This window comes from Mycteria americana, chromosome 2 (assembly GCF_035582795.1).
Source record: "Mycteria americana isolate JAX WOST 10 ecotype Jacksonville Zoo and Gardens chromosome 2, USCA_MyAme_1.0, whole genome shotgun sequence".
Lineage (NCBI taxonomy): Eukaryota > Metazoa > Chordata > Aves > Ciconiiformes > Ciconiidae > Mycteria > Mycteria americana.
Genome location: NC_134366.1, coordinates 123,226,951 through 123,249,089, shown reverse-complemented (window position 1 = coordinate 123,249,089; position 22,139 = coordinate 123,226,951).

The following is a 22,139-nucleotide window of genomic DNA, read 5'->3' as shown; positions in this document are numbered from 1 at the left end:
AAGCAGAGAGTCCTTTCATTAGTTGCTTGGAGGCAGCAGTTACTTCTGGAGACAGCAGACTGAGATGATTCCAAATCCTTGCGTGTCCAGTGGCTGAACCCATATCCGGTCTCAGTGCAAGAAGATCCCTTTGCTAATAGTAAGCAGGTCCTCCACAGTGGGTGACTGAAGTCTTGTACATCTGGCTCTCCCATCACACTCCCCAAAATCTCCTGTATCTCCTTCAGCAGCAGCAGATGTGGCATGGCTTTTTTCCTGCTCCATGATCCCTCAGCTAGATCTTCTGCTGAGGTTGCGCCTGATGTGTCCTTCCCAAAGTGCCATCCAAAGGGTCTTTCCCCATGCTCAGAGAAGGATGGTTAGATGGCTCAGACCTGGATGCTGCGTGCTCATATGTCCTAGCTGTGTCCTTCCCCATTAGCACAACTTGTTGCATAGGGTCTTCCACATTAGGAAACCAAGGAATCGAAGCAATTCGTAGTGTGAAAGCAAAGACACATTTTTTTCACTGATGTGCCTCCATGCCTCTCTTAGACTCTTCCTGAGCTCTTTCCCAGCTTCTTTGTTAACCATTAATCTTTCATCATCAACACTTGTCAATGAACTTAGTTACTGTCCTTTGATGCATCATATTAGCACCTACATGACTCCTTAGATTTGATTTTTAATAATCCTCAATCTTCAATGAACATACCAAAAATGTAATTTGTAATTATTTTGATATCCTTCTCCCAGTCCTTCACCTCTTTGCCTGGCTGTTTATCTTCTCTATCAGCTGGTTAGCACTGGTGGTATTGTTTGTTAGTTAGCTGCCCGAGTTAAGCACTGTAACTTTTATATATTTAAGGGCTTTAAGAATTTGCAAGTAGCCTGGTCAGAAAATAACTACCATGTATTGTGTTGATTATTAAATGCTTAAATATATTGTCCCAAACAAGGAAGACTGAGATGGAAACTCCATCAGAAGACTTGTGAAGGAGTTGTCATGTCATGCCATGTCAAACTCCTTGCTCAGATTCTGGGGTAGTAAAGGGACAGACAGTGCTATTGAGAGAAGATCTCTGGGTTATAGCATTGAAGATATCTCTGAAGCACTGAACAGACCCCTGGAAGAAAACAGGAACACGGCACCAAAGTGACAGCTGCAGGGACTGAAATCTCAATATGCAATTCTCAGGCATTTGTGTTTTGCCAATGGAAAACAGAAACTGTTCCCTGACAGGCTTTATGACGAACATCTTTTCCTGTTAGCTAAAAAACTTTACTTCAGAGAAGTTTCAGTGGAAAAATCTTTACCAGCCATACAAAAAAAGGTAATGCTTCTCTCCCAAATGTTTTTAAGAAAGCAGATATGTGTAAACTCAAGTATGAAGTATAATAGAAAGCAATAAATGGCCTGTAAGAGGTCCACGACTTTTGGTTGAGTTTGCAGACATGAAGTGTATGCAATAGAGTTTGGAAAGGACGAAGAAAAGGCAGAAGAGAGGCACAGATTTTGAAGTATTTTTTTAAAACACTGGGTCAAACCAAGAACGTGGAGATCTCAAGGCCAAATTCTTGATTGATATAAAAGCAGCGTAAGCCACATGTCAGGCTCGAGTAGATCAGAGAGTTGGCGTGACTCTACTTTCTTTGCACTGATACGAAGCAGGAATAACTACACTGAAGCCAGTAAATAGGTTTTAGAAGAGTGTCAGAGCAGCGCCTGCAGATTTAAGATTGTTTAAGGGATAATGGGTCTTGGAGCAATTTTGGCTCTGGTAGCTGTGGAGTGTGATAGTAGTCTACGTGTCAAAAGGACAAAAGCAAGGGTGTATCAAGAAAGCAATTAATAGCAGGGAATAAAACAAAGAATGGGAGGACCAGCTTAATTCTGTACTCTCCTTTTGTCCGTGTTCTGGATAAATTACAGTTGCTTTTCCTTTCCAGTGACTGCTGTGTTAATGTACGTAACATCAGCAGCGGTACATGAACTTGTAACATCAGTAGTGGCGTAAGCACTGTTGGGCTTGGCCCAAATTACAGGACATTGAAAAGCAAAGTGAAAAGGAAGGACTGCTTTTTTTTTTTAATGCAGTATTAATTGCTTTCCCCCCCAGTATGTTCGAGAGAGACCCTCTTGCAAAGCCCAGGATTAAATTTCATGTTCACAGTTGTCCTAAACCAAGATACTACCCTTTGACTTTTATATTTTTTATTCTTGCAGGACATATCAAAGCATTTTGATCAGGCCAAGTCACTGAACAGAGGAGTGCCAAAGTAAATAGGAAAGTTTAAATTACTACAGCAAAGGGACCAAAATTTCAGCCAGGACCCGACTTACGGGGATTTCCAAGCTATTCTATAGGGCTCCAGTATATAAATTTTCTAGATTTGACTTACCCATCAATTTTGATTATCCTGCTGATTTATTTCTGATTACCAAGGTCATCTCCACATTTAAAATGCAATTTATCTTGTCAGAAATGTTACTGATGGGGTTTTTCAGAGACTCAGGCCAGCCTCCAGCTCTCGCCGTTTCAGAGCTGCTGGCAGGGAGCCCGCCGGCCCCTGCAGCACCAGGCAAATCCCTGGGGGTCCGCCAGGACCCGCGGACGCACACGCAAACCCTGCTCTCTCGACCCACCCCGCTGGCTGGTGGCTGCTAGAAATCGGTGGTGAGGGTCGGCTGCAGCCCCCAGTTTGTACCCCGTAACTCCCCCAAATGAGCCCAGGGGTGACGGCAAAGCTGAATCCATCCCGGGGGATGGCAATGCTTTTCCCCTCCCAACCGAATGGGCGCACACAGAGCTGTGTGACACCGACTTGCACATTACTTCCTCCTGACTGATCAAGAGGTTTTGGTTTTGCACCGAAACATTCATTACATGATGTAAAATAGACAAGGTTCAGCTTATTTGTTGCCTCACACTTTGGGCAACGGGCTCTTTATCTGAATGTGTTCATTACCCGAGCTAATAAATATTTTTAACATAAAGTATTACCTCCTTCAGATTTTTGGAAACCGACCAAAAAATAAACACATCCGTTTCCTATTGTTGGTTTGGAGATATTTTAGGGCCCCATCTTTATTTTTAACCCTGACTTTTTCCCCTTATCCAGCGGTGGAAAAAAATTAGGAGTCAACAAGAAAGCACAGGCAACAGCAAGGAAACCTCTACTTTTTGGAACTGCATATCTAACTTTTCTCTAGGTGGAAATCTGTAAACAAACAAACAAAAAACCCAGGCCAAAGCTGAAAAAAAACAAGCATTTACTTGTATTAAAAAAAAAAATCTGAAACAAGCAAAGAAAAAAGATCACATGGACATTTCAAAATCAAAGTGTTTTCTAGAAAATGTCAATAAGAAAGATTGAAAACCTTGGGGGCAGAAGGGTTTAGGAAAAAAGATGCCCCCAAAATCAGAAAAAAAGTCTGGCTTTGGAGGTGTTTACTGCCTACGTATGAACAACCAGTGTTTTGCGAGCACATGGAGGCCGTGGAGACCCTTCCTCAGGCAGGTGAACTAGCACAACATCTCCAATTTGTACCTGTACCTGCAAGTACAGGTGTAGAGTTGGAGCTGTGCTCTCCACAAAACCCAGTCACTCACCAAAGAGTTGAGGTCGTTCCCATGGGACAGAAGAGGGACGTCCAAAATGGGCAAACCAGGACGTTGTCACCTGTTGTGACGGGGAAAGCTCCTGTATGAAATGTCCGCCCAAGTCTTACGAGACATGTTAGCAACAAGCTAACGTGCAGCTGGGCATGAACAGGAGCAGGCACTTGCTGAGTAAGTGGTGGTTACTGGCCAGGCGCCGAGGAACAACTGTCCGGGTAGAAGAAGTGCATCAAACAGGAGCCATAGTCACTTACTTGCAACATGGTCCTTATCTCTTGCCCTGGGAGTGCAGCAGAGCCAGCAAACCCTGACCCCAATGCTACCCTCCATGGGCAAATGAGGGAGGACTTTGTCTCCCTCTCTCGCTTCTCAGGAGCAACATCCAGAGAAAAGCCAAACCCCTGCTTTGCTGCAGAGACGGATAATGACATGCTTGAAAACACCCTTAGGAAATGCAGGGTAAGGAATGGACAAAATAAGGGTTATTTGTTCTGATAATTGGTTCTGTCCCCATTTGCCCAGTTGCAGCCCAATTTGTGGGTTTGCAAGATCGTCGTAGGGCTGGCTCTTTAGTCTGCCTGACTAAAAAGGATTTTCCCCGCTTTTAGGAAGAAGATTTGGAGTTTAAAACTATTTGAACAGATAATACTTTAAAAAAAGCTACTTTTTTTTAATAGGGCATGTGTTTCTTCCTGCCCTGATTTCTATTCTTTGAATGCCTGTGGAATAAGCGAGAGGAGGTTACTGGCAAACACACCCCAGTAAAGGGTTAAGGGAACTGGTCCTGCAGTTTGCACAATTTCCCACTTTGTCTATAGAGAGGAGGGACTGATCTCGGAGCTCAGCTTCCTCCCCAGCATTTCCAATAGCCTCTCAGGACCTTCACCCTCACAATTGCTAAGGGTTTTGAGACCTTTTCCCATTGCAGAAGTCCTATTTTCCTTTCCTGAAGGAAAGTCCTATTTTCTAGTCCCCGAATGCTTCTGGCCCTTGTGTGGTATCATGAAACAGCCCATCTTTGGATCACAAGGTACAAAGAACATGGAGGCTGATGGGGAACCGAAATGATAAACCGGACTTTATTTCATTGAGAAATTAGGGTGCAATGCCCTATAGGGTGCAATACAAGGCAATACTTCTTCATGCCTCTATTTACAGTGCCAAAGAGTGAGAGAGAACAAGTGAGTAAGCAACTGAGAGGGAGATTAACGAATACAATATACAGGAGCCCAAATTGAAACATCATTTTTCACAGGAAGAAGGCTTTGGCAGGGCTCATGCTGTTTCTGATGTAGTGTCTCCAGTCGGCCCCAGGAAAAGTTGGCTGCAGTTTCTCAGAACCTGCCTTTTGAGACTCAGCGACTGCTTTTCTTCCCACAGATCTGATTAAGCTAATTGCACATTTTCTTTAATTAGGAGAACGGAGGTCATTTATCTGCAAATGGTCTGAAAAAAATGGATGTTGTTTTAATGTGGCTTTTTTTTTTTAATCCTTGCTTTTACTAAGGTGTTTGGCTTCTTTTCACTCTGCTGCTTTCAGCTACCCTGTTTTGCGAGGACTAGGCACGCCGGACCTGGCATCATGACAAATTCTTAGGGAGCTTATGAGACTGTTTTATGGGATCCAGTCATGGGGATTTATACTGTGAGGAAAACCTAGAGCTGAAGAGATCCTCCTCCAGCCGCGGTCTGAACTGAAGCGTAAATGAACTGAGACTCTGGGTATTGGTGCTTTTTTTTTTATTCTCCTCTAAGCCTGGCCTGCCGAACAAAGCACATGGTGCCATGTCAGAGAGGGCCTGTAGCATAAACATCGGGGTGGTGGGGACCCAGATTAGGGGTGCCCTCCAAGCTGCAGGGACTTTGAGATGAAATGTAAACAATTGAGGGTATCTTACTACCACAATTTGACATGGGAAAACTTCCCTGAAACAAGGTAGATGACAGTACCTTTAAACTCTTGCAAATGCCTCATGCCAAAGGTAGGATGGTGTGTGCTCTCAAATCTGCCTTAAAGACAAGCTGCTGGACCCACATGTTTTGCAGAGTTGGTGGATGTGGCAATCGCAGAGCTATGTGTGACCCAGCACCAGGGGTACGGAAAAAGAAAGCAGGTTTCAGTGATTCCTCAACTTCTGCACTGCCAAAATATCAGACTCAAGAAGGCTGTCAAGAGCAGATCCTCCATCACACTATCCCTGTTTGTTCTGTAAACCAAATTAAAAGGGCACGCTGGACATGCAGGGCAAAAAGTCCCTCTCATCACTCAAGTCAGTGAAAAATGCTCAAAAAAGGCAAGGAATTAATGTGGAGGGGGTGAGATGGGTGAGGAGAAGGGAAGCTGCTAGAGCTGTGGTTTAGGGGATTTCCTTGAGCAGTGGACAACTCATCCGGATCTCTGCAATGTCTGGTATGTATTCCATCTACTGCAAACTGCAGTGACTTAGAAGACCCGAACACGGGAGGGGCAATCAGTACCACCATGTGCTAGTACCACCATGGCACTATACCTGCTGCTAATGAACATCACAGAGTACTTATTTAGCGTTCAAACCACCATCTTATCCTGGGTTCATTGGCTCTCCATCCCAAAGAGGTGTCAATGTGGCAAGAAACAACAGCAACAAAGACTTTCCTTTTCGGCTTGGAAGGCAGCGATGACCATTTTGTTAGCTGTTCCTCCCTCCCTGCCAGGAGATGGGCTGTTCAGGGTTCTTGCTGGCAATTGACCCAGCAAGTGACCGAGGCGAAGACCCCACCAGGCTCAGTGACATTAAAAGAGAAGGGATGGGGAAGCTGCTCTGGATTGTCACAGCAGCAGCAGCACACCTGGCTGCCCTCACCTCCCCGCTCGCTGCCAGGGACCCCTGGGCCTCTGTACAACTGTCCCCCCTTTCCTCTTGGGCTTGCTCTTATGCTGTGCTCCTGCTTCTGTTTCTGTATGTGTGCCTTCAGCGAGCACCAAAGATGATGTCATTTTTTTAACACTCCAACGTGGTGTCAAACAGCTGAAGAAATGGCCTCTGTCATACAGGGTTTGCCAAAACGTAAAGCAGTGACATCTGTCAACAGTCCCTGACCGCTGCTGCATCTGGCATCTGGCTGCTCCCAGGAGCAGCCGTCCGGGAGCAAGCAGCCATGCTCAGCTGGACCTGAGAAGTCCTAATGTCGGCCACTGGGATTAACCCACAGGGGTTCATTCACCCCTTGGTGAGGCCTTGTCTGGCTGTGTGTGTATATGCTGTAAGGGGTTATGGTATGGACATGGCCGCAGCCTGGCTGTGTCTACCCCGTGCATTGTCAGAGGATGCTCCCACGTGGACAGAGCATCACTCACCACCTTTGTACCATCCACAGCCTATCCAAAATCTCTGTGCCCCTGGGGCCTCATGTCAGCTGTTAGGCTGGCTGAGATATACTCTGAGCTTGTCTCTGCAGTCGCATTTTCATACATATCTGGCCGGGGCGCTGGTGGCAGGGTAAGCAGACACATCTGCACCCATCCTTGTTCAAGATGTCCCCTCGTCTCCTTTTCCCCTCTCTGTGCCCTCCTGCAGAGACACGCCATATGCTTTTCTGACCGACCTTTGGAAAGGCGCTCGGCAAAAATAAATGAAAACCTCCCTCCTCAATGGGAAGGCAGAGTCAGCATCCTGCAGCAACCAAATTTTCCAGGCAAGGCAAGTTTTTGCAAGCAGGCAGGGAGGTGAAGCTGTGCTGGCATTTGCCCTTTGTGCCCAGGGTGCGTGGTGGGCACCGAGCCCCTCCGGACACATCCCATCGGGAAGGCAGACGTGGCAGCAGAGGCTGGTGGGGCTCCCCGCCGGGCAGGGAAGAGGTTAACTGCAGAGTTGGGCAGAAGAGGCCACTGGGCAAAAGACGTTGCTGTATCATGTCTGGATGTTTTAGCATAGAGCTGTCGTGAAGCCTCGCAGAGCTGAGGGGTCCCTCAGTGGTTCCTATGGCTTTAAAGTGCCCGGGATGATTTAGTGGAGGGGAGGGATTCCTGATCAGAGAAGTGCCTTTTACTCTTTTTTTTTCTTCTTCTTTTTTTTTTTTTTAAACATGTCGCTGATCAAAGCGGTGCCAGGGAGGCTAGGAAGAGCAGGATCCTAATGGATCAGCTGTGTAAAACATGTCAGCAGACAAGCCCCAGTTCTCAATGTGTCTCTCAGGGAACAGCTCGCAGATTAGAAAGAAAACACACACACACACACACACACATGCACGAACCCTTCTGCTGACCTTGTGTCAAGGAGTTAAGTGTTATTTGGAAGTGATCGCAATCCGCTTTTTTTTTTTTCTTTTTTTTCCTCATAAAACCCAAAAAATATGTTTCCCAAATATCGAACAGTAATTCAAGAAGCGATGGAAAGATTTATACAAGTTAGACAATGACTTGTTTGAGGCAAACTAAAAACATTTGGTAGAAAAGACTCTATTGTTATCCAAATGAATCACACCCCCCACTTACAGACAGGCTTCTCTCCCCACTACCCTTACAGCCATGACATATCTGGATGTACATGACCCTGCCACTGTTTCATTTTGGACAACTTTCGGCAAGGTGTGGAAAAAATATTTCATATTTTCTTTAATAGGCAACCTATTAAAAAGGCAACCTCTTGTTTTAGAGGGGGAAAAGAAAACAGGAAAATTATGTTAACCAGAGACAGAAAGAAGAACTTTTGAATGAGTAGGGCAGTAAGAAAAGAAGCAACTAGATATATATATAGATATATAGATATATAGATATATAGATATACACACACATGAAAGGGGTTTTTACAGAAATGTTGATAAAAATGGTGTAAGATTGCCCTGATAGGGCTTTCTAATCCTGTGTTTAAAATGGGCTGCAGAGTTCTGCAGGAATTGTCATTGTTGCATGGAAAAATTAGCCTCTAGTTCTGTAAGACTTCCCCTTGTAACCTGAATGGAAAGGACACGTGTGTTAGCTAGGTGGGCAGGGTGAACCAGAAATGCCCACTGCACTCAGAACATCTCTCTGTTGGTTTGGCCCGTTGCACTCACCCCATCGTTAATTATGGGTCCAAACCAGGCTGAATCCGGTAGGGTTGTGAACAGGGCGGCAGGACAACCTGAGTAGGGAGTCAGCTTGGGAGGATGGACAGAGTTTCGGATCACCTTCAGCAACGCAGGTGTTTTACTTGTGCTCACAGGACCTCCTTTCCAGTGCCTAAGTGATGTGGTGGCAATGAACCACATCAGCCACCCAGCCTCCTCAGCCACTGCAAAGGCGTGAAAGCAAAAGCTCTTCTCCTGCTTCAGGAGATCATGTCGCGCTACACCACAAGGCAGGGATAGGAAGGTGAATAGAACAGAATAGTTCAGTTGGAAGGGACCTACAACCATCATCTAGTCCAACTGCCTGACCACTTCAGGGCTGACCAAAAATTAAAGCATATTATTAAGGGCATTGTCCTTTCAGAGAGAAAGCATTGTACAAATGAGAGTCTTTAACCACTACCTTCCCCCTTCCTCCTTTGCGGGAGATTTATCCCACAGACCAACACCACAAAATTTGCCACCTTTAGAGATACGAACCCTCCCAGGGCATTTTAGCTGCTTTAAAATCCCCTTAACCACGTGCCTGTTGTATCATCCTGACCGTAACTAGAGCTGTGGAACAAAGCTAAGGTTTTCTGCCAGCCAGCAAATACGAAGAGGCAGTTATTTGATAAAGTAGCCGAAAACCCAGGGTTACATAAACAAAGAAAGAGTTCACTTGACACAAACATCAGCATTTCCACTAGAATAAATCTGTAATGCTAGCTTTCATCTCAGGCTGAGAGGAAAAAAAAAACAAATCAAAACAGCCTGTAGAAATATACACTGATATGTAATTATTTGCTTCATATTTTGTACACATTATGTATAGCAAGGTTTCTTATGAGGTGTATATTGATTTATGGTTACGTCTTTCAGTGTATCTTGTATCTGCGTACAGTTTATAGGTTTCTTTTTTTACAGCTTTCCTGTAATTTAGCATATTTTGATGAGTTATGAACCCAGTTTTATCTGAGGAATGTTCTCCAAGGAGTATGAGAGGCAAATATCCTCCTCTGCCTAGCCGGGCTGGGCACAGCGGCCGGCGACGGCTGCGCCAGGTGGCCACATGGCACGCAGCGGTTCTTGGGGATGGAGAGGACAGCTGCGGGGGCTGCTCAGTTGCTGGGCTGTCCCGGGCTTTCTCTCCGGGGTGCGTTATTTCACAGTGGCTGCAGGTTCAGAGCCGGGGTCCCACCACACCTCCGTGGTGCCCTGCAGTGAAACGTCCCGTCTGTCCTGCTCTCACGGGTGCGGGGACAGCAAGGGTGAGTAGCCGCTTTGCTCCCTGCGGGTGGGCTTCGGCCACCCGCCGCAAAGTCGAAGTGGTGTCGGAGAGGTTTCTGCCTCGGGGTGGGACTATGGTGCACTGAGGAAGGCCCGGAGGAGAGAAGAGGTGGGAGGGCAGAGCTCTACAGAGGAGAAATGTCTCCTCTGGAGCATCACTTTTCAGCAGCAAGGCCTCAGCTGCAATGCGTAGGTCTGCATCCCTGAGCAAATGCCAGAGACGGTGATGGCCGATGCGTCTCTGTGTGCTGGTGCCTCTTTGGGGGACAGCTCTGGCCCCACCGCGGGGAAGGACAGCAAGGCAGTGGCGAGCCGGTCACCAGGTGCCTGGGCCACCCTCCAAGAGGGAACTGAGAGGACAGGTTAGCGAAGTCCTGGGAAGCTTGAGCAGCAGCGTCGGGGAGAGGAGGCAGCTTGGCCAACAGGCTCATGCTTTGGTCTTTTGGATCTTTTGGAAAGTTTGATCTCTTGGAAAGTTTGAATGTGGAGCCGGGCAACGGGGACTGCCCGCTGTTCAAGGCAGTGATCTATCAGATCTCTTCTGCCTCTGCCTCTCTACCTCACTGTTGGGTATTTGGGCCTCCTGCTGAAGAGGAGATGAAATCCTGTAAAAATGGTATTTTTTTTCCAATGGAAGAGATTTTGCCATCATTTGGATAATCTGCTTTTGGTGCGATAATTGACAGTGTATGCTATGCGTGAACAACATCATACTCTTAACAATAACTGAAGACCAATTCACCAACCACAAATCTCTATTTAAAACACAGCTTTATCACCATAGAAAAATATTGACTATAAGTGTTCACCATGAACAAATAAGGAGAAGACAGATGCTACCCGCTTCATCTCTCTCCAGGCCTGTTTACACTTTAACCATTTTGCCACTTGATCTTCAACCTCTGAATAACAATGCTAACCTCACTATTTCCTACTTAGCTAAAAATAAAGCTACACGCCTTTCTAGTGCATATGGTATTAACGATCGCTTTATGCATTCAGATAAAGCATTTGCTTGCTCAAAGCATGTTTGCCAAAAACCTCCTCCATTTATCAAGAGGCTGGCTGGATCCATTGCTCCAAAAAAAGGTCACACGATGGCCCTTCTTCCGAGTCGGAACTAGCAATGGGCAAGCCCCCGAAGGTCTGTGAGTTCGGTTTGGTGAAGATGATGAGAGGAAAGTTTGGATGAGGACCTGGGTTTCACTTTGGCCTCTGGAGATGGCACAATTAGCTTGGGAGGCTCAGGCTGTGGTGATGAAGACGCTGCTTCTGGCAGGGGCTGGCGGCAGTCCCCTGCCTCTGGGAACTGGCCTTTCCTTTCTGAGGCAACCGCGTTGACTGCAGCAGAGGCAGCGGTGATTTACAGCAGCCTGTGTGAGAAGAGAACAAGGATATGCAATTGCAAATAAACGCTAATGAGATGTTAAGATTAAGAAAAGCCAGGAAATTCCAGAAGTTGAGGCTGCTACGGCATCATTAGTTCTCCTGCAGCGTGGTGCGTATCCGGCAGGGAGGGGGCCCGGGGGGCTCCCGGCCAGCCTAGTGCCACTGCGTGAGAGCAGGCTGCGTACGTGATCGATTGCTTCCCTGCAAGTGAAGGAATTACCCCTGCGCTGGGCAAAATGACACCTCTGACAGGACGGAGCTGTGCCGGGGAAGCGGAGGTTGTGCATCACCCCAGAGGCAATGCCAGGAAGTCGTATGACTGGCAGTGACAAGGGGATGCGGTAAACAGCAGCCTTTGCCTCATCTTCAAAAGGCCGTAATCAAAGTCTTGCTGGTTATGATCCCTATCATTGCAAAATTGCAGCAGCAACCAAATTATCATTGCTTTCAGCATGTGATCCCTTGGGAAGGAGGAAGGCCTATCAGCCATCACAGCGATCGCAGCAGCAAAGAAAGAAAGTCCTGGCTGTGTGCCACGGTGGGCAGGGGTAGACAGTCATTACTCAGGGCACACTCATTACTCAGACCGCTCAGTGGCATGGTTGTGGTGCAGGAAGGTGGTGAAACTCTACTTGGGGCTGGAGGACTTGGCCTGTGGGGGTGAGAGATGGAGATGAGTTGTGGCGACGGACTGGGACAAGAGCTCGCTTTATTCCTGGTCCCATGTCGTATAACAGCAGGGAGGCCCTGGATGTGCCTGGGGGTCAGGGTTTATAGTCTGTCACTTTTTGTGACCTGTGCAAACCTGGCGAGCAAGCCTTTTGTTTCAGATCCCACCCAAATGCTGGACGGCCACAGCCTAGGTGAGGAGGCTAACATTCAGCTTCGGCCAATGGTCCCCCGATGGATGGCGAGGCCCGTGCAAAGACGCAGCCTCAGGATGTAACCTCCTTCTCCTCTGGTTCCACATCGTCTCTTAGAGAAGAAATATTGCATCCTACAAGACTTTCCCCTGACTTTCTGTTAACCTGTTATCCAGGCTTGGTTGAAGACCAACTTCATGTCCAAGAAGAGAAATAGCTCTGCAGCCAGAGGGTTGTCCGTTCTCCTCCTCTGCAAAACACTACATGGAAATATTTGACTAAACCTGACACACAAATTGAAAGAGCATCCTGAAAACAAAAGCTGAAACTAAAAATATGCAATCCCATTGATGCACTATTTTTCTCCCTGTACAGAAGAAATTGTTTGCATCCTGAGCTGTTGCTTTTTGGGTTGGGATAGTTTGTTCATATAGGTAGGGGCAGGAGCATGTGCATGTAATAACGTTTCCCCCCCCCTTTCTTTTTTTGTGGATAAACATAAATGGCAACTGAAGGACATGTGTAAGAATATTTCTATTGGCAGAGATTACTGACACATTGCAGAGCTGGATATTTTACAATGTTTGTTCAAACCAGTTCAGCCCCTGGTGTGAACTGACTTCACTCCACCGACTGGGACAGGACTGCAGCCCAGCTGGGGAAGCATTACCTCCGCTCAGGTTCAGAGCACCAGGGACAACTCTCAAAAAGAGCGTAGAAATACCTGCTCTAAACCACCAAACACAACTCTCTGGGATACGCAGGCACCGTTCCTTCCTAAGCACTTGACCCGCAGCACGCCGGAGAGTAAACTGCCCATGAAAACATCATGGGCACTGGATGCGGGGGAACAAGGGACGACGTCTTGAAGGGGTTTTGTTGATAGCTGCACAACTCCTGTATAGCTAAAATGATACTGATGCCTTTTTATTGATGTGGGAGTAAGCACAGGACGTGGTTTTAGGATGACCTAGCCTCCCAGTCCTAGTAAATGTTGTGGCAGCGCAGGAGAAAGCAATGAGACAGTGAGAGGCTGAAAGTATGTTAAAATACCATTCAGACAGATGTAATGGGATCATAAAAGCTAGCAAGGATGCACAAAGAAACAAGATCCAAACAGAGGCTAATTCAATATTGTAGCAGAAACCTGACAAGGTGTTTCTCCAGATATGAATAACTGAATATTAATTAAGAAGAAATATCTTAATAGGGTGGTCAAAGGAGATTTAAGCCAGTACAAATTATTTAAGCATTCATGATGAAATGCTGTGAGGAGCGGGAAAGTTAATTAGCAGAGGCTGCAGTGCGGAGCTGTAGGGGAGACAAGGCTTACAGACCCCTTTTCCCTGGGGTCTTGGGCTGGGTGGGAGCCCCCACTCCGTACACGAGGGAGCAGGGACTGGCACGTGCTTTCCAGCTTCAATGCTCAGCTGAGTCTCCTGCAAGGCAGAGGGCTCAGGTACCGCAGCGGTGGGTCTAGCAGGACCAGCCAGAGTAGAGAAGGGAACTGCGTGTGCCTCGAAATTCCAAGCAACAAGCCTTCAGACAGACCTTCACCCATCCATCCCCCACCCCCTGCCCCCCTATCTGTCCCTGAGTTATTCACGTCCAACAATGCGAAAAAGCTCTGTTTGGCTGTGGCTCAGCAGATTACCACTACATTTAATAGCTGTCTTTGGTATGACGCCGTTCGCCTTATCTCTCCTCTCTCCTTTGACTCAGCCTTTGAACACTAATCCACCTTCTAGCACAGCCTGCACCCCGCTTCTGCTTGATCTTTGTTTGCCATGAATGCATACGGCTCCAAGGATTTTAGGAGCAGTCTTTGCTGCTTGGGCCCATGTCGTTGCAGCACTGAAGAGACATGTGGATCTGCTAGCTCCCGTAGCTTACTGCTGGGTTTACCCATGAAATGAGTCAGAGTTTTCCTTCCAAGAGCCAAGTTCTGCTCTTAAGCTTTGATTCAGACCCTTTTTCCTTTTTTTTTTTTTCCTTTTTATGTATGTGTATTTATTTCCAAGGCAGTGCAGTCCCTGAAAGGACTAGACAGTGTGAAAGTCCTTCCATGCATACCCCTCATTCATACATATGTATTTACTCTCCCTTCCCTTGCACACGCACACACACACACTGGAGCAGAGTTCAACAGCCCAGTCCTACCAGTGTTTAAAGCCACTTGGCCTCTTTTAAGCCTTTAAATAAAATTTGTGTGCATGTGTGTGGTGGTTTTTTTTTTTTTTCTTTACCCCACTTCTTAGGAAGGAAAGCAAATGTTTCTGGCACTCCACTGCTGGATTGCTCGCATATTTTCTTGAGGAAAAAAAATTATAAAAGATGTTTGGCATAGTTTTCATTCAAAAAGGAATCCAGTGCCAGATCCAAGCATTGAAAACAAATGTGTGGCTTAACTGTCATTTACTCTGGGATCATGGGAACTGCTGCCTGATTTTCCCAATGAGCGATCACTAGCCTGCTCTCCCGCAGTATATGAAGCGCACTGACTTGACCAGCTTGGTGCAGCTTGAACATCACCGCTGTGCCTCCGGGTGACAGCCTGGGCACTGATGTCAGCAGAGCCACATCGCCACCGCCATCCCTGCCGCAGAGCTGTCACGCACGTCTCGTGCTGGTGAGAAATCCTCCCCTCGCCTTTTGCTCTGTTGTGACAAGACAATGTGTATTTGTCCCAATAATGTGAAGTTTCAATGTGAAGAGTTCCCCTGGCTGACGGCACTTGATGGAGCGTCATCCTGGGGCTGCAGGCATTCAGCTGGCAAGTTGTTTCTGGGGTGACATAAGTGGTGGGAAGCACTCACCATCACCCAAATCCCCACCTCCCGACGGTGCACAGATGCTCTCACAGTGGGTCTGGGCTTTGCTGCCATCGCCGAGCATCTCCGTGGTTAGAGAGGGGCACCCCAACCCTGCGCAGTACCCTCCTCCCCGAGGTCCTCCGCAGCCCCTCGGCATAACACATTTTATGGCGGAGGGAGGAGCTCGCCCCAGACCGCACCAGAGGGGCAATGAAAGACAGTTTTAGGGCATCTGAAACTGGCATGAAGTGGCACCTTTCACTTCCAAGCTGTGGCCAGGATCAGATCAAAGCTCAGATCCTCAGGCTTGGCCGCGTGGGAGGCATCGCACCCCGGCCCTGCGCTCCCGCGGCAGCATCGCTCCCTGGGGCACGGTCACCAAGGCACACGGCCAGGTGCACCCCGCGGCTCCGTGTCTGTCCGCTGCACTTGAATCGAAGAGAGCTGCTCCGGATTTCACTGGCATTTTTGCGAGAAGAGAATTCAGTCTGTGAGAAGTGCGTGTAGTCCTCTGGCAGCCGTCAGCTCTGCTGTAATGCCCGGCTTTTATTGACTTATGTGCAGCACTCGGCGAGGACCTGAGCTCTTATCCAAGGGCAGCAAAGCAGGAGCTAGCTTTAGAGACGTGGTGATAAAATACAAAATTATGTACAAAGTAAAAGGGTCAAACCCCTAATCTGAAGTGTTCTAGTCAGTTTGCCATGCTGGGTGTTCCTCCCGGATGGGAGATAACCCCGTTTCCAAAGAGTTTGGGAGAAGAAGTTCAGCAGAAAGGAAAAAAAAACTAAAAATAAAAAACCAACCCACAAAAACTAAAACAGAGTCAGCGACTCCAGAAAGCAGCTCTTAGTCTGTCTGTTCCAGTCTGAAATAAAGTCATCCCTCTTAATTCCCAGCGCATATTGTTCCTACCAAAGAGCAAAACCTTAGGAGGAAATCACATCAGTGAAGGGAACGCCAGCTCCTTTGTACTATTTTTCAACCCTGCCTTGGGAGCCAATAATCTGTCATCCCTTGAATAAACAAGCACCTTATCATATCACAAACATTTATTTAACCCTTTTCTCCTGAGCTTTTACCAGCCAAGCAAAGTGGCTGGGGGGGGGGGGGGTTGCCCTATCCCTAGACTGCTCTGGCAGAAAGGACAAATTTCCTGTGTATTACACCCAATCTGTAAAGTGTCAGGCTGCCCTTCTTCAGCCTACATGAAAAGCAGCAGCTTGAATCCCTGCATTTCACATAGCACAATCAAATTTTCCTGTCCCCCCCCCTCCATCCCTCCCCCGGTACATTAACGCCTCCCTCCCTGGAGACGTACCCTCGATTCCATCTGAGGGTCCATCCAAATGGAGCCAGATTTAATTTCTTGGAGGTTGGGGGGTGGCAAGGGAGATTGTTTACATTTCTTCTTTTAACAAGAGACTGTGATGAACAGAGCTTTTGATTCCAAGTTGCCGAGGGTTTTTTTTTTTCAGAGATATTCTTTGACTCTGACATCATCAGAAAATGGAATCAGCAAAGTATGTGCATTTCCTCAGCTCCCACAATATCCATTTTCTCTCAGTGGATGTTTCTTGTTTTTCTTTTCCAGTGTTGCTCCCACACAATGGGGCCAATTTTTGTTCAGGACAAAGAAAATATAAACAGAGCATGGATTTGGAATATGAGCAAGGCCTCCAAGCTTACAGAAATCTTCAGCCATGGGGAAGGGCTACATTATGTTAACCGTCTGCCAATAAACCCTGGCTAATCAAGTGCTGAACAGTATCTCCAGTTGCTTTGCTGGTGCCTCCAGAAGGCTGAAAATGCTGATGGCCAAGACCGGCCCTAGGAATTAAATTCTTGATTTAGACCCGGTGGAGTCCCTGAGCGTTTGAAGTGCACGCGTTGCAGGTGAGGCCAGCTGACCTGAGTGGGTGGGCAGGCAAAGCCTTTTTCCCCCACCGTAGTAGGGTATCATAAATCCTGAGCTCACCAGCCAAAGTCCAGCCATCAGAGAACGGCCCCACACAGAAGAGAGTCAATTACCAGACAGTCAAGCTGGCCTTCTTGTGGGGCTTGGCATGTCAGCCTCCTAGAAGCTTGTGAATTAGTATGTGACATTAAAAAAAATTACTCCACTCACCGACTCATCTTCTAGCCTAAAGATTAATATCTAGTGTTCAGTCACGGAGTAAAACCTGCTCTTCCAAACAGCTTGGGAAGACCATTCTTTCAGAGGCAGTTATTATTTTAGGCAAATTAGCTATATTTGCTGCTTGTGAGTAAACCACAGCATATGAAAGCGTCCCCTCGTGCAGCTCCACAAGTGGCTCGCTCATGCTGGCCTGGACATCAGCCAGCCTGGGATGGCCAGTCCCTGGAAGAGAGAGGCAGTTCACTGGGGGCTGCAGAGCCGAGCACTGCCGCCTGCACCCCCGGGGCAGGGGCAGGTCCCCCCAAGCACCCCGGGCACCTGCATTTTCACAGGAGAGTCTTCGTGACAGCAAGTCACCCAGTTCTGCATACAAGACGGCACTAAGCTGTGACAAGCTGATTTATGCTAGAAGAGTTGATTTATGATGGGTGATATAAACCAACTGCAATAAGGGCCTCATATCTCCGGGCTCACGGTCTGCAGCTCAGAAGCTGCTGGGAAATGCCCTGTGAAACATTTATCTAGGTAAAATAACGTTCAGCCATCAGCAGATGAACTTCATTGACATCCTCTGAATCCACGGCTTCACAGACCTTGTACTGAGCAGCAGAGACACAAGCTGGCTTGTTAAAAGGCTGAAGTCTACAGACAAACCCTGCCCGCACTGAAATGACTAGGACTTTGGTTCAGTTGGTCTGCTCTGGGTCTTCTCTGGTCTTACAACCTTGTCTGCTGAGATCAACAGGTTGGGATGAGAACTGACCCAGGGGGAAAGGAATAAATATAATTGATTAACCGCTCAACTTCCAAAGGCTGCTTTTATTAACGATATTAAAATGGTGTCTTTTAGTTCCTCCCGTTGCCTAACAACTAGCGTGAAAATGAACTATTTGCAAGTTTTCATTTTGCGTGAAAATTTTTGATTCGGATGTTTCCACTCGTTAGCAAAATGAATACCCTTGCAGTCCTTCAAGACCCAGAGGAGCCCTCAGCAAAGAACAGGGCAAACGGAAGCCTCACTTGGATGAAGCTGGGTGACTGCCCACGGGATGGATCCAGAGGCTCCAAGACTGTGCTCCGTGATTTTAGCATCATGGCAGCATTTACATCCATCATCGCTTTTGAGGCAGCTGGCTTGAATATGTGACTAGCAAATGCAAACATGGAGAGGAATTCTGAAAAAAGATCCTGTGAGGTCACCAGATGACACCAAAAATCAGTCCTAAAGAAAAGAAAGCAAGCAAGAAAGCCTAGGATGAAGTGAAGGGTTTGGGCCTGGAGAAGAAATGGCAGACAGAAGTTGCAGAAAGGCTGGGTGGAGTCTGTGAAAGCCGGGTTCTGCTCACAAAATGCTGGCAATTTAAGGGAGAAATACGCTTTTTTCATAGGAAGCTGCTCAGCTCTTAAAACTCCAGGGTGGCTCATGATCACTAAACCCTGCAACAGAAACAGCCCCAGAGCCAAATTCATCCACAGCAAAACGCAAATTAACTTAACCTTATACTCTTAGAAATAAAGTCAGCGCTTATCAGAGGCTGAAGAGCCGCATCGGCTTCTCGAAGTCCTTCCCCCACCTGCAGCGAGGAGAAGCCAGGGCAAAGGTGTTGGCGTTAAAGGGCAGGCAGAGGGGAGCGCCTGGCTGGCGGGCTGCGGTTTTGCTTCGATTCTCACAGCCATGCCTGCGGAGTCCCAGGATACACAGCACGGAGCTGGCTCCTTGTAACCATGGGGAGAAAGGCTAAATGGATTATTTTGGAGTGATATGCACGTAGAACTCATGCCACTGGAGAATGCAGCCAGGCTATTTTTAATGTACTGCTTCATTTTGCACCTGCTACCATTACAGAGTTGTTTTTGTTTCCATTAGAGCCACTTGTCTTGAGGAGTTTATAACTCCTATGAAATGTGTGGTTCTGGGCTGGATCTTTGTCCTTAGTTCAGGAGTAAAGACTTTTATCATTTAGAAACAGAAGAAGGTTAGCATGGAGGCATTAAGAGCATATGGAGGGGTGTTTTGAATAATTTTACGGGGTTTTCATAATTGTAATTCCTGAAGGGCAGTTTAACATAGCCTCCTTTATTCACTCTGAAATGGAGCAACACAGGCTACAAGGACCTGTCCCTAAGGAGCTTGCAAAACCAAAATTGCATGAAGAGTCATTCTCAAGTACTTACTCAGCCATAATATTGCAATAAAATTATGAAATAAGAGATAAGAAACCTCGGCCCTTTTTCCCACTCCCGCCGTGCGGAGGGCCAAGTGGAGCTCAGCATCTCTTTGAGAGGTCGGAGGCTGGTGCCTGGCACGGAGCTGCGTTGCCTTAGATCACACACTCCTAAATACCATCCCGGTGCAGTGCCAGGGATGAAACTCGCTTCAGCAGCCTGCCAGAGCCCACGAGGAAAGCCAACGTAGAAACGTCACGTTGTTTGCTGCTTGCCCTCTGCCACCTTCTTTGATGAACACCAAAAGTGTTTTGGTTAAATTGTGGTCATGTTGTGGCGCGATCCCACTGAGAACAACTGCGGGCACACCAAAGCCCCTAACACCAGCCCCTACAGCCTTCCGTGGTATCTCCCCAGCTAATGCCAAGGCAAGGGCTCTGCAAATGCTCCCCGTGGCCCACTCCCATGCCACAAGTGCTCCCGTGTTTGGACAACAGCCATCTGAGCAAAGCCACGCTCTCTCCACAAAGCAGAGACAGCAGTTAAGAGGATTATTTGCAGGTGTTTTCTTCCTGCCACAGAAAGCTGGTGCTCAGGCATCTGCTAAATGGCTTTGAGGCATGGCGTGCTTCGCTATGCCAGCAATGATCGGTCTGGGGGCAATGGCCAGCACCCATAAGGCACCCACAGTGCTGCAGAGCACCCACCAAGCCTGTTGGACATCTGTGCTTTTCAGGCTGGGCTCCCTGGAGGCCATCTCAGCCTGACCCCTGGCAACGCTGTCTTGCTCAAGACCGTTTGCCTGTTTTCCTTTCCATGTTCAAGCTCTTGACCAGGTTGTTTTGCAGTCAGGATAATAATGGGGAAGGTCTCACATATCACCTCCATTATTAATAGTCCTTATGAAGTCTCCCCATCCCACACATTCTTGTGTAAAACCAGGAACAAGGGCAGGCATGAAGCAGGGTAGCAGTTTGGAGCGGCTGTTCAGCCCTGCGCCGGTACCAACCGCCTTCAGGGGGGAATCGCATCCCGGGTTCCCATGAAAACAAGGTCTGGGGGTGACTTTTGCCCTGTGCAGCGCAGGAGAAGTCAGAAATAACGGTGCAAAACCTCAGTGCCAAATATATTCAAGGTGACTGGCCCCATGTCTTCATAAATCAAGCCAAATCCCTAAACTCAAAGCATTCTGCACTCAAGTCATGGATTTGGGTCCTTTATCTATATTCATTTGGACAATAAAAATGCATTATTTCCCCCCTGAATATTAATTCAATTAATTCAGACTCCCAGACCAAATTTCTTTTGACAGCCCTTGCATGCTCTCTCCTTGGCTTTCTGAAAGTTCCTGACCAGTGACTTTGCCAGCAATCATCTCGCCTGGACCAGAAGCACAAGTGCTTAACCATCTAATTGCAACAATTTCTGTCAGGAGATCACAATTAATTACGCGGGCGATTGCAAGTTTGCACACATTTGGAGTTTGCAAACATTTCATTCAAAACGCGTTAACCTAACGAGATGCCACGGACGCCAGCCAAGGAGAGCTGCAGGCTCCGCTCCCGCTGTATCCTAGTAAGGGAATCCTCACACTGCAGCAGTCCCACTGGGAGGATCAGACTCGGGCCACTGAGTCCTTCTTATCACGGCTGCCTGCCAAATTCTTCTTAGGAATAAGTGTCACTTTGTGGTACCTCTATTTTCCTTCCCAATAAAATAATAATTTTGGCAGTGCCTGAGATGATGATAGTAAATCAGTGTAAGACAGCAGGGGTTACCAATAAATTCAACCTATTTATCAAGCCACGTCACTCAGCTATGTTAGCTGCAAGCAGATGTAGGCTACTGTACTCTTAAAGTAGTTTGCTTCAGAAAATGAAGTAGGTAATGTCCTCAAGAAAAGAGGGAAACATGACCTCTCTTCATCCCAGGAGGGAATTACTGGGGGCTGACCTGCCTCTGTTGCATTAGCATTGCACTCCGGGGCTGAACCACAGCCACCGTGCCTTGTGGACCAGTGTGACCATCACCTGGACCAGCTATGGCCCATGGGAGAATAAGCAGGTGTCCTCCCCACTCTTTCTAGTACAGTAACATGTTTTGCACCCCCTGACATGATCTGTTGCCCAGCACCTCGAGGTATTTTGAGCCTTTCAGAGTTTCAGGGACAAGTCAGTATGGAGGCCAGACAGTCCTGCCCGTGGGCTGGCCCAGAAGTGTCCCACGGGTTTGCACTAGCAGCTGGTTTCTCTGCTGTGCTACTGAAGGACTGCAAGGATGAGTGTCCCCAAAGGTCTTGACCTCCATCTCCTTTTGGTCCTGCAGTGACATCCACCTGATTGCTGCTGAACCCCTATCCCCACTGTGGGATCACAGCACCGTGATGAAGATCCTATTAGAAGTAAAACCTACAGTCTAAATTATATGTGCAAATCACCCCCTCTGTATGGGTTTTACAGTGTAGGACAGCAACATTTTCCTTAACTTGGGATTACAATTTTAATCCATGTCCCCCTCTTCTGCTTATATCTTTCTTTCACCAGTTCTTGCATTTTCCCACTGCATTGCAGTGCTTTTCAAAGAAGGAATGAACAGGTTATCTTAAGAACAGACCACAGACTTGAAATCTGCCCTCTGTTTTCATAAAAGAGAAAAGTTTTTCAGGAGGATAATCATATTCGGAAATGATGTGACTAAATGTTATCAGGTTGTCATGGTGATTGCAGTCGTTTGAAAAATGTCTGTATTGTGGTTCACTAATGAGCAATATATTAACTAAACCAAACACTATTTGTCTTTTCAAGTATTATTC